The sequence below is a fragment of the Rattus norvegicus genome, chromosome 2 (assembly GCF_036323735.1).
Source record: "Rattus norvegicus strain BN/NHsdMcwi chromosome 2, GRCr8, whole genome shotgun sequence".
Lineage (NCBI taxonomy): Eukaryota > Metazoa > Chordata > Mammalia > Rodentia > Muridae > Rattus > Rattus norvegicus.
The window spans coordinates 206,248,407-206,257,977 of NC_086020.1; positions in this window are offsets into that span (position 1 = coordinate 206,248,407).

Consider the following 9,571-nt stretch of genomic DNA (forward strand, 5'->3'; position numbering starts at 1 on the left):
GCTGGCACTGGGTTTTCCATTCCAAAACAGATTTCCAGACCATCGCTCACCCAGAGCTACTTCAATCACTGCATTTGCCAAATCCAGTTTCTCCATAGATGTGTACACAGAGAGTCAGTGACACAAAAAATGAACAAACAATAAAGCCATCTAGCCTAGTTTTCTGTCATACCAGACTTCTTTACCTGGGGAATAAAAACCTTTAAAATGAATAAGATTGCTCAGTGGTTAGAGTACTGGCAGCCCTTCCAGAGAACAGGGTTCGATTCCCAGTACCCACATGACTGCTCACAACCATGTCACTCCAATCCCAGGGTATATGATGGCCTCCACTGGCACTGCAGACACTTGGTACACAGACAATCATGCAGGCAAAACACCTACACACATAAAATTATTGAAAACACAGAATGAATATGCATCTTCTTATTCCTAAGATACATTGAAACTTCACCTCTGAGGTGGATGATTATAGCTGCATACTCTTCCGTTATAGTCCATGTGATTAAGAGATGTGCTAAAACAGTATTTTACCATTTATTATAATAAGTTAAATTCATTCGCATTTCCCAGGGCACCTCTTTACCAAAAGCTATTGATCTCTGATTCTTTGTTCGGTGTTCAGATGGAATGGATCCTTTCCACACTCCCTCCGGACTTGTGAGCGAGACATTCACTTAAGCAAACACGTTTAATGCCAGTCAAACAAACTACCAGGACATATGAGGAGCGAGAAAGCCAAGATTGTGATTTTAGAAAAGACCTCACAGGAAGAACATCCTTTTAGCCGGCACTTGAAGGATCAATCAAATATGAAGAAGCAACAAGAGGCGCAACAAGGACATTCTAAACTAAGTACGTCTGAGAAAGCACTGAGATGTGAAAGCACAGGGTTAAACAGAAGAACCAGCTCATCGTTCTGTGGTTGGAGCAGTGGGCACTGGGAAAATGGCGGTGGAAGACGAAACCAGACTACAGGGCAGCATGAATCTAAGGCTCAGAATGGTGGCCAACCCAGAAGAGCATTCCTGACCAATGACAGCCTCATCGGAATAAGTAGGTGGCTTTCTGAAACAACTACGTTGAAGGATAGCATCCGCTGGGACATGACTACTTAAAACCAAATCAGTTCAAATTACTTGATAATCACAGTTGATAATCATTGTATATCTCTGTAGAGAAAAACTCAGTGCCAATTAGCGGAGAAATCGGGCTTCAGACCGCAAAATGAGTTACCAGCATACTCACAGGGGAGGAGGTTCAGTGATGTTGGGCAGTCAGTCAAATGGCGTTACTAAGTAGAAAGGCAAACACCATCAAGAAATCACATTTGGAAACTAACTGTTTCTGACTTAAGTGGTTGAAGCCTTCTCCTGAAGTTCCATCAAAGAATGTGGGACAGGGTGGGAGTGCGTGGTCTGAGTACAGGAAGAGCCCAATGCAATGAAGAGTGTGGCTACAAGGCAGAGAAATCAAGAAGGAAGGCCCCATTCACTCTCCGGCACTGACCTGGGCTTGAAACTATGGCGGTCTCAGAGGAGATTGTAACCCCTCAGCCTACGGGTACCAAGTCTGCAGGCTGAGGAATCAGAATTGAAAATCTGACGGACATCTGCTTAGAGCCTGCCTTGTGGCCCAACGGTGCCGGCGACAGCAAGGGATAAAAGGTTATTTTTTAAATACTTGCCACAACAGGTGTTAGGCAACGTGTTAGGCAAGAATCTACTAAAAATGTAAGTTTATCAGCCAAAAAGTTAAGAGAGAGTTTTATTTTCGAAGTAAGAGAGGGACTAGCACTATGTTGAGTCATGTGATGTCTCAAGCGGGAGAAACAGAGAAGCAGTCTCTTCCTTTTTCTCCTCCCCCTCTCATTTCTTGTTTCAGTTCGGTTTGGTTTTGGGATGTGTGCGTGCGTGCGTGCGTGCGTGCGTGCGTGCGTGCGTGCGTGCGTGCGCGAGCATGTGTTGTTTTGTTTGAGACAGAGTCTCATATAGACCAGACTGACTTTGAACTTTCTCTGTACCCTAAGGAAAACTTTAAACTTCTGATTCTTCTGCCACTATCTCCCATGTATCAGGACTAGGGACATGAGCACTGGGGTGACACTGATACTCCCGGGTCAAGGTATCTGAGGCTCATATGTCACAGGGCTCTGTCACCATCTGCAGAGCTGAAGCTTACAGGGATGAGAGGTATAAGAACTGATAATCTCCATATGAACAGAAGGCACTGATGTTTCTAAAAGAGGACTGATAAACATCAAAGCAAGTACCAACCCAGACACACAGTAGTGATGCCCCGAGAACAAGGGAGGAAAGGTCAGACAGTCAGAAGGAAGGAGGTCAAAAAGCAGTCCTTCCCCAAGTATGGGCGTGAATGCCTATGACATCAGCACTCTAGAAATAGCCACCCTTTGGAGGAGGAAAGAATAACATTAACCAGTCACCCTGAGTCCACAGTTCCGTTTTCACCTGACTTCCTCTGGAATCATCCAGAAAGCTTTCCAAAAATACCGGAGGTTGAGCCTATTCACAGCGTAAGTCAGAATCTCTGAGGCTGAGCCCTGGCAGTGGGATTCTCTTTTTTTAAGGGTCTTACTTGATTTGCGTGCTCAATTAGAGCTAAAATTATACAGGTCTAAAGAAAGCCTGTTTGCTAGGAAGAGAGATGCTGTAAGAGGCCATCTATTGGAGGAGGGGCCCTTCCATTTCAGAATTTAGTAAATGACTGCTCCTCACCGCCTGCATTTACTGCTGTGGATCTATCTATCCAGAGTTGCGCATGCACACTCCCTTGCTGTCGTCTTGTGTGATTTGCTAACCGTGGATCAGAATTACGGACTTCTGTCAATCTGAGGTCAACAAGTCTTCCCTACCAGAGTGCCAAACAAGATTCTTCTGCACCTTGTCTCTCAGAGGTCTCGAGCTAAAGGAAACCCAAAGGACCGTTGTTTCTGCATAGCGGCCAAGTCTTTGTGTCGCTTGTTTTGCATGATATCAAAATGTGGGGTTCGATCCAGGTATGGCAGACAGTCCATAACCATAATCTCAGCAGGCTGACAAACTCATGACAAGAGCCATGAGTTTGAAACCAGCACAAGCCACTGTTTCTGATCAGCCTGGACTGTAGAATGAGACTGGCAGAGAGAATACTGAAGGAGGAGGAAAGGGGGGAGAAGAGAAGGAGAGGAGGAGGAGGATAATGAAGTTGGTATAAAGACACATCGTGATGATCCAGGGGAACTTGGATGCATGAACTAGAAGATGGATATAATCTCAACACAGCACAGGTATGAAAATTCTCAAAGATTGATTTTGAAAACCTCCTCAACAGTACTTGTGATGTGGAAGCAAGAGGCTAAGGAGTTCTCAGGCGTTTTTTACTACACGGCCAGTTTAAGACTAGCCTGACTATATAAAAAATATCAAAACTAGGGCTGGAGAGATGGCTCAGCACTTAAGAACACTGGTTGCTCTTCCAGAGGTCCTGAGTTCAAATCCCAGCATTCACGTGGCAACTCACAATGATCTTTCACTCCACTGCCAGAGGATCTGACACTCTCACACTGACATACACGCAGACAAAACACCACTGCACATAGGAAGAAATAAATCTTTAGAAAGTCAAAAGTAAATGAATAACCAAGCAAAACCACAAACAGGATGTTTACATAGAGATCTGTAGATCATCTAACCAAATAATACATAAGTATTTATTGACTTGGCAGAGTAAAGTGTAAGTAAACATTTACATGAAACTCCAAAATACAAACAGGTTTTAAAAAAAAGAAAAGAGGCACTGGAGCACCACTCCTGTATGTTACGTTTTCTGTTCATACAGGGATCAGTACAATACAAAAAAACAAAAAATCTCCAAATACTCTACTTACCCCTAACCCATAAGCCTCACACCCAGGCAAATACCCTTTGTAATTTCCAATCCCATGAAATTCCTTAGGGTAACCCCTCTCAACAAAAAATTTAGTAGGAAAATGTTAACCCTGCTTGACTTTTTTTTTTACGACATTACCCACTTCAGCCTAGCTTTCTATAGATGATTCTTCTACACCTGTCTCCCGAGATCATAGTTCACACATGGCACAAACCTGCAGATTTAACAACCACAAACGAGATCACCGAACCTATGCAATCTTCCGTGAGGTTTTCCCACTTCGTGATCCCTCAAACATTTCATATCTCCCACACAGCACTTCAGACCCTAGCTGGATTTCTGCAGCCATGCTCCAAGAGACACCATGACTATGGGCTCCCATTAGTGGCACAGGAATCCCACCAATTAAACAAGCCCACGCCTAAGACTCATAGTATGGAGGGAGTAATAGAACAATACCGATACCCACTCTTTGTAAAAGACAGAGTTACCAACGAGCTCACTACACAAAGACTTCTGTCGCTGATTCATCCAAGTTGTTTTCAGCGTGAGGCAGGAGACAATGGCTCCTATGCTAAGGTAGAAGTAACTGCAATTCCTTCTTGGTGCTGGCTTGGGCCTTATGGCCACTAGGTGGCAATAACGACTTAAAAACAGACCCAATGCTCCTAGAGCCCAAACTGATGGAGTGAACTACCATCTAACTGTCCAGCCTGACTCACAGCTATACAGGCTCCAGTTAACTCACTCTCTTGATCCTCACTGCAATGGTAGTGAGCTGAGGGAGAGGAACACTACGCTATGCTTTGATCGGGGGTTAGGGTTCATCATAAAGCCCAGGCTGTCAAGAGAGTTATCAGATAGCACAGGCTGACCTCAAATTCAACATAACTTTTCCTACATCAGTCTACCAAGTACTAGGATTACACGTGTGATCGTGTTTTAAGGACTACTACATATTTGCATGGCTCATGAAGGCACTGAAAACTAGGAGTCCCAGCTATATGTTCCTTTTCTTAAATGCACACATGGAGACCATATACTTCTATGTGTAATATTCAAATATTTCCTCACATCGTTTCCCTTTTCCATCCATTCTTCACTCTTAAAGGCAAGAAGAGCAATGTCGCCTTCTTCCTTTGTTACACCAAGCGACAATGCTGGTCTGTCCACCGACCACCCACAGTACCAAGGGCATCTACCACATCCTTGCTTCTTCTCTTTCTGTTCTGTCAGAGCTACTTCCTTATGCACTTGGCTTCTTTTAAGTTCTATTGAGGGAAGCAAGGAGGCTCCCTGCTCGTTTGAGTGAACACAGAGGGGCCTAATACAGTGTCTCCTTCATGATTTTACCTCTTCCAACTCAGAAAACTATACCATTGCCATTTTAATGTGAGCAAATGACAGTTTGGAGTGACAAACATCTTACAGGCAATCACTAAAGGAACATAATTTATTAGTGTAAGTCTGTAAGGGTGTAAAAAAAAATAAGCTAACGGCACCATTGTCTTATAAAAGTGCCAAGGGGTAGATTACTTGGCCTTATATAGGCTCCACAGCCAGACAGCTTAGGAACATATTTCCCCATCCTTGACAAGCTGGGTTGTCCTAAGTGTTAGGTCCAAAACAGGCCCCAAAATGGCAGTGTCCTAAGATAATGGCTCAAGGCCAACTCAGGCCAGATTTGTATCGGGTAAACAGAAAGTTAAACTCAGCATTCCTCAGAAACCTCATAATGTGGGTTTCTGAGCAGCAGGACAATCACCACTTTCTTCATTCTCAGTGGGCAACTGCCATGGGCCAAGTGCCAAACACCCAATCATCGATAACATCTTTGATCCCTGCATCAGCTCAAAGACCCTTCTGACCACCATATAAAATTCGCTCACTTCTCCACCAAGCTGCTGTTCCCTCTTCTCAGAGGAGCTCAGCGGTTTGTTCCCAACACACTGTTTTTCTATCCAGAGAGTGGTCTAGTTCAGTGATTTTGCAGTGCTCACTTACACTGAGCTTATGAATTCACTTTAAAAATAAACAAATATTAATAATGTTACCTAACTCGGGGAGATTTGCATTTCCCTTTTGAATTGTAAAGGCATCTGCCACAATTATCTGTTCCCTTGCAAACATTCTAAATTCAATGTTGGGACTCAGAACATGACAGCCCACAGCATGGTGCTTTGACATGCCGAGTGTTTTCAACTGAAGGAAGCTGAAAGGCCCAAGAAGCAAGGTTTCCCTGACTTTCTCTCTCCTGTCTCCTTGTCTTAGCCTCACTTTCCTCTTCCTAAGCAATTTGTGGACATCAGAAGTAAGAGGCTGAGGATCTAGTTCGCATGGTAGACTGTTTGCCCAGCGTGCATGAAGCCTGTCACTTGAGTACTAGTGAAGTAGAGACAGGATACTTAGGGATCCAACATCATACACAACTACATAGTTCACTTGGGAGAGGGAGAGAGAGAGAAAGAGAAATACACAGAGAGACAGAGGGAGACAGAGTGACAGAGAGAGAGAAAGAGAAGGAGAGACAGAGGGAAATAGAGGCAGAGACTTGGAGACAAAGAGACAGAGGACAGGAAGATAGAAACAGTGTAAAACCCAGAAACCCATCTTTCCTGAAATAAGTCATTCCAGAGAGCCTTGCCCCATAGAAGAAAGAAGGAAATCTGAACTGTTGAGCTTCACCCCTTAGTCTTTTCCCATTAGGTTACTTTTTTTTTTTTTTTTTACAAATTTGTACATAGCTCTCCATTGTTCATCAAAACTGAGCACAAGCATACTTTCCCAAGGGTCATCATCTCTGAAGTCCCCCATGTCATGTAAAAAGTGGACTAAATTGTTATGTTTCTCTTATTAACCTATCTTCTGTTATTGGGGTATCCATTGTCACCTTGATGAGTATCGAGGAACAGTGCCCTACCTTTCTGCTCCTATAATAATAATCTATTAGCTACAGCATCCCTCCTTTCCCAGCAATATCATTTATCCAGGAGTTACTCATAGTCAACAATAAATAGAAAAATCAAGAAACAGAAAATGAATGTTTCAAATTATATGCCGGTCTGAGTAACATAATAGAATCTTGAGCCATCCCCATTTGTCCTTATCATGATAAGGACACCTTTTGGACCAGAATCTCCATGCTGTATATTTTATCTACCCATTAGCAGCTCAGTGGCCACCTTGATTTTCAGACTGGCCAGCCAAAGTTGCTCTTTTTTCTCTTTGCTAATAATAAACATCTTGTAGGAAGATACTTAGAGACAAATATAAGTACCTTATCCCCTGGTTAGGAATGAATAGATCAAAACTATTTAAAGATGTTCCTTAGAGGTCTGCCAAATTAGCTGGCTAAGACTGCTCTAACAGTTGCTAACAATGCAGGCGGCTTAAACAATAGCAATTTATTTCTTCGTGGTCTGAGGTCATGGTGGGTATGGGTTTGGTTTCTCCCGAGGCCTCTCTCTTTGGAGTGCAGATCTTTTCTCTTATGTCCTCACATGGTCTTCCCTCCATAGATCTAATTTCCTTCTTCTACAACCAGGCAGGCAGCCTGGGCGAGGGCCCACCCGGAGGGCTTCATTTTAAGTATGCCTTTCAATACTGCTATCTTCAAACACAGTCACAATACTGGTGGCAGGCAGGGTGAAGGCTTCGATTTACAGATTTGAGCAGCGAGGCACAATTGACTTCTCTTTATTTATTTTGAAGAGCTATTGTGAGATGACTATGCATATAAGAGGCCTCTTACAACTGGAAAGCACCACGCAAATTCATAACCCCTCTAGATAACCACCCACGTGCTCTCTGCACAAATGCCTTAAGCATTCCCGTACAATGCTGTGAGCATTGTTAACTTGACTCCCATGGCTGTCACTAATCAAGGTCAACTTCCCCTTGGCCTGCCTGTGTTATCACTCATCCTCAGTGGCTGGCCCCTACACTGAGTTTTGCTTGGAGTTCTTTCTGCCTTTCTGAGAGGCACGGGGATTTTAAGCCTGTCTTCTGGTTATAACAACTTCCTTGAACCAGGCTTTTCCTTACCTCAGTGAGAAAGGCTGCCAGTGAATCTGCCACTGATTTCTCCATCAACCAGATGCATAGCCTTGGGCTAGGCCCCACTGAGAAGCACAGCTGAGAGATGCGGATAACAGTCCTCCCACATAGGCAATGAGGATTAATGAGATGGTCTTTATAGAGAATTTGGACAGCATAAAATGTGCAAATTCCTATTCACTTCTTCCTAGAACCCACCCACAGATGAAGCACCTGCTAGGAACCTGGGCCCTGCTTATATAATATTTACTCGAATGTGGCAACAGGAAGGTTTAGCTTCCTAAACATCTTACCTTCCTAGAGGTGCGTAAAGGACACACACGTTGCTATGTCTGACTAAGCATAAAGCCAAAAGAATTCTTCTCACTGAAATGTGTTACTTCAGGGGTTTGTTTTTGGCTTTTGTTGATTGTTTGTTTTGTACCAGAGTCTGACAGAGGCCAAAGCGATGCTGGAGCTGCGGCGTGCACTAACAGAGCCCCTCATGACTGCCTTTCCTCTCTCGTTTTCTCTTCTTCTTTCCTTCCTTCCGTTCGTTCCTTCATACTTTCGTATGTCACAATATAGCTCAGGCTGACTTCAAACTCATGTCATTCCTCCTGCATCAGCCTCCTATATTCTGAGGTTACAGTCTTAAGCCACCAGGCAAGGCTCTTGAGTATTTCTTTTCCGCTTGTTTGTTTGAGACAGTCTCGCTATGTAGACCAGGCTGACTCTGAACTCATGGAGCTTAGCCTGCCCCATGGCAGGACTAAAGGCCTGTACTACCGCACCCCACTTGAGTATTACTCAACATTCCAACATTCTGGTTGTCTGCAACCTCCACACTCCAAGGAAAGAAGGAATAATGTTTATTTCTCAAGCCCACCATTATTTCCCCAAACTAACAAAGAAACCATTTCTTATTTGCTTCAGTGGGAGAGGATGTGCCTAATCCTGCAGAGATTTAATGGGGAGATACTGGGAGAGGAGGAGAAGGGGAGAGAGGGAGGGACTCTGTGAGATGGGGAACCAAGAGGAAGCATCATCTCTGATGTAAAGAAACAAATAAACAAACAAAAAATAGCACTTAAGGTCTATGTCTAGTAGGATATGCCTTTAATCTTATCAGGAGGCAGAAGCATAAGATCTCTGTGGGTATGAAGCCAGCCTGGTCTGCAAGGTGGGTTTCAAACCAGTCAAAGCTACGTAGTAAGATCCCATTTCAAAAAAGAAAAATTGCATTTTAGCTAGGCTTGGTGCTATAAACATACAATCATAATCTTCAGTAGGCTGAGGCAGGAGGATTTCCAGGTTGAGTCTAGCCTGTGTTGCGTCTCAAAAACCTGTCTCAAAAAAAAAAAAGAAAGAAAAAAATGTTATTTCATTTTAAAGCCTGTGGTGGTTAGCTTTAACTATCAAGCAGACACAAGCTAGAATCACTTAGGAAGAGCGTCTCAATGAAAGACTGTTTATATGAGGTTGGCTCATGGGCGTGTCTATGCAGTATTGTCCTAATTCAATTAATTGATTTAAGGCTGGAGAGATGGTTCTATGGTTAAAAGCACTAGCTTCTCTTCCAGAGGACCCAGGTTCGACTCCTAGCTCTCACAAGGCAGTTACTGTCTGCAATTCCAGTCCTTGG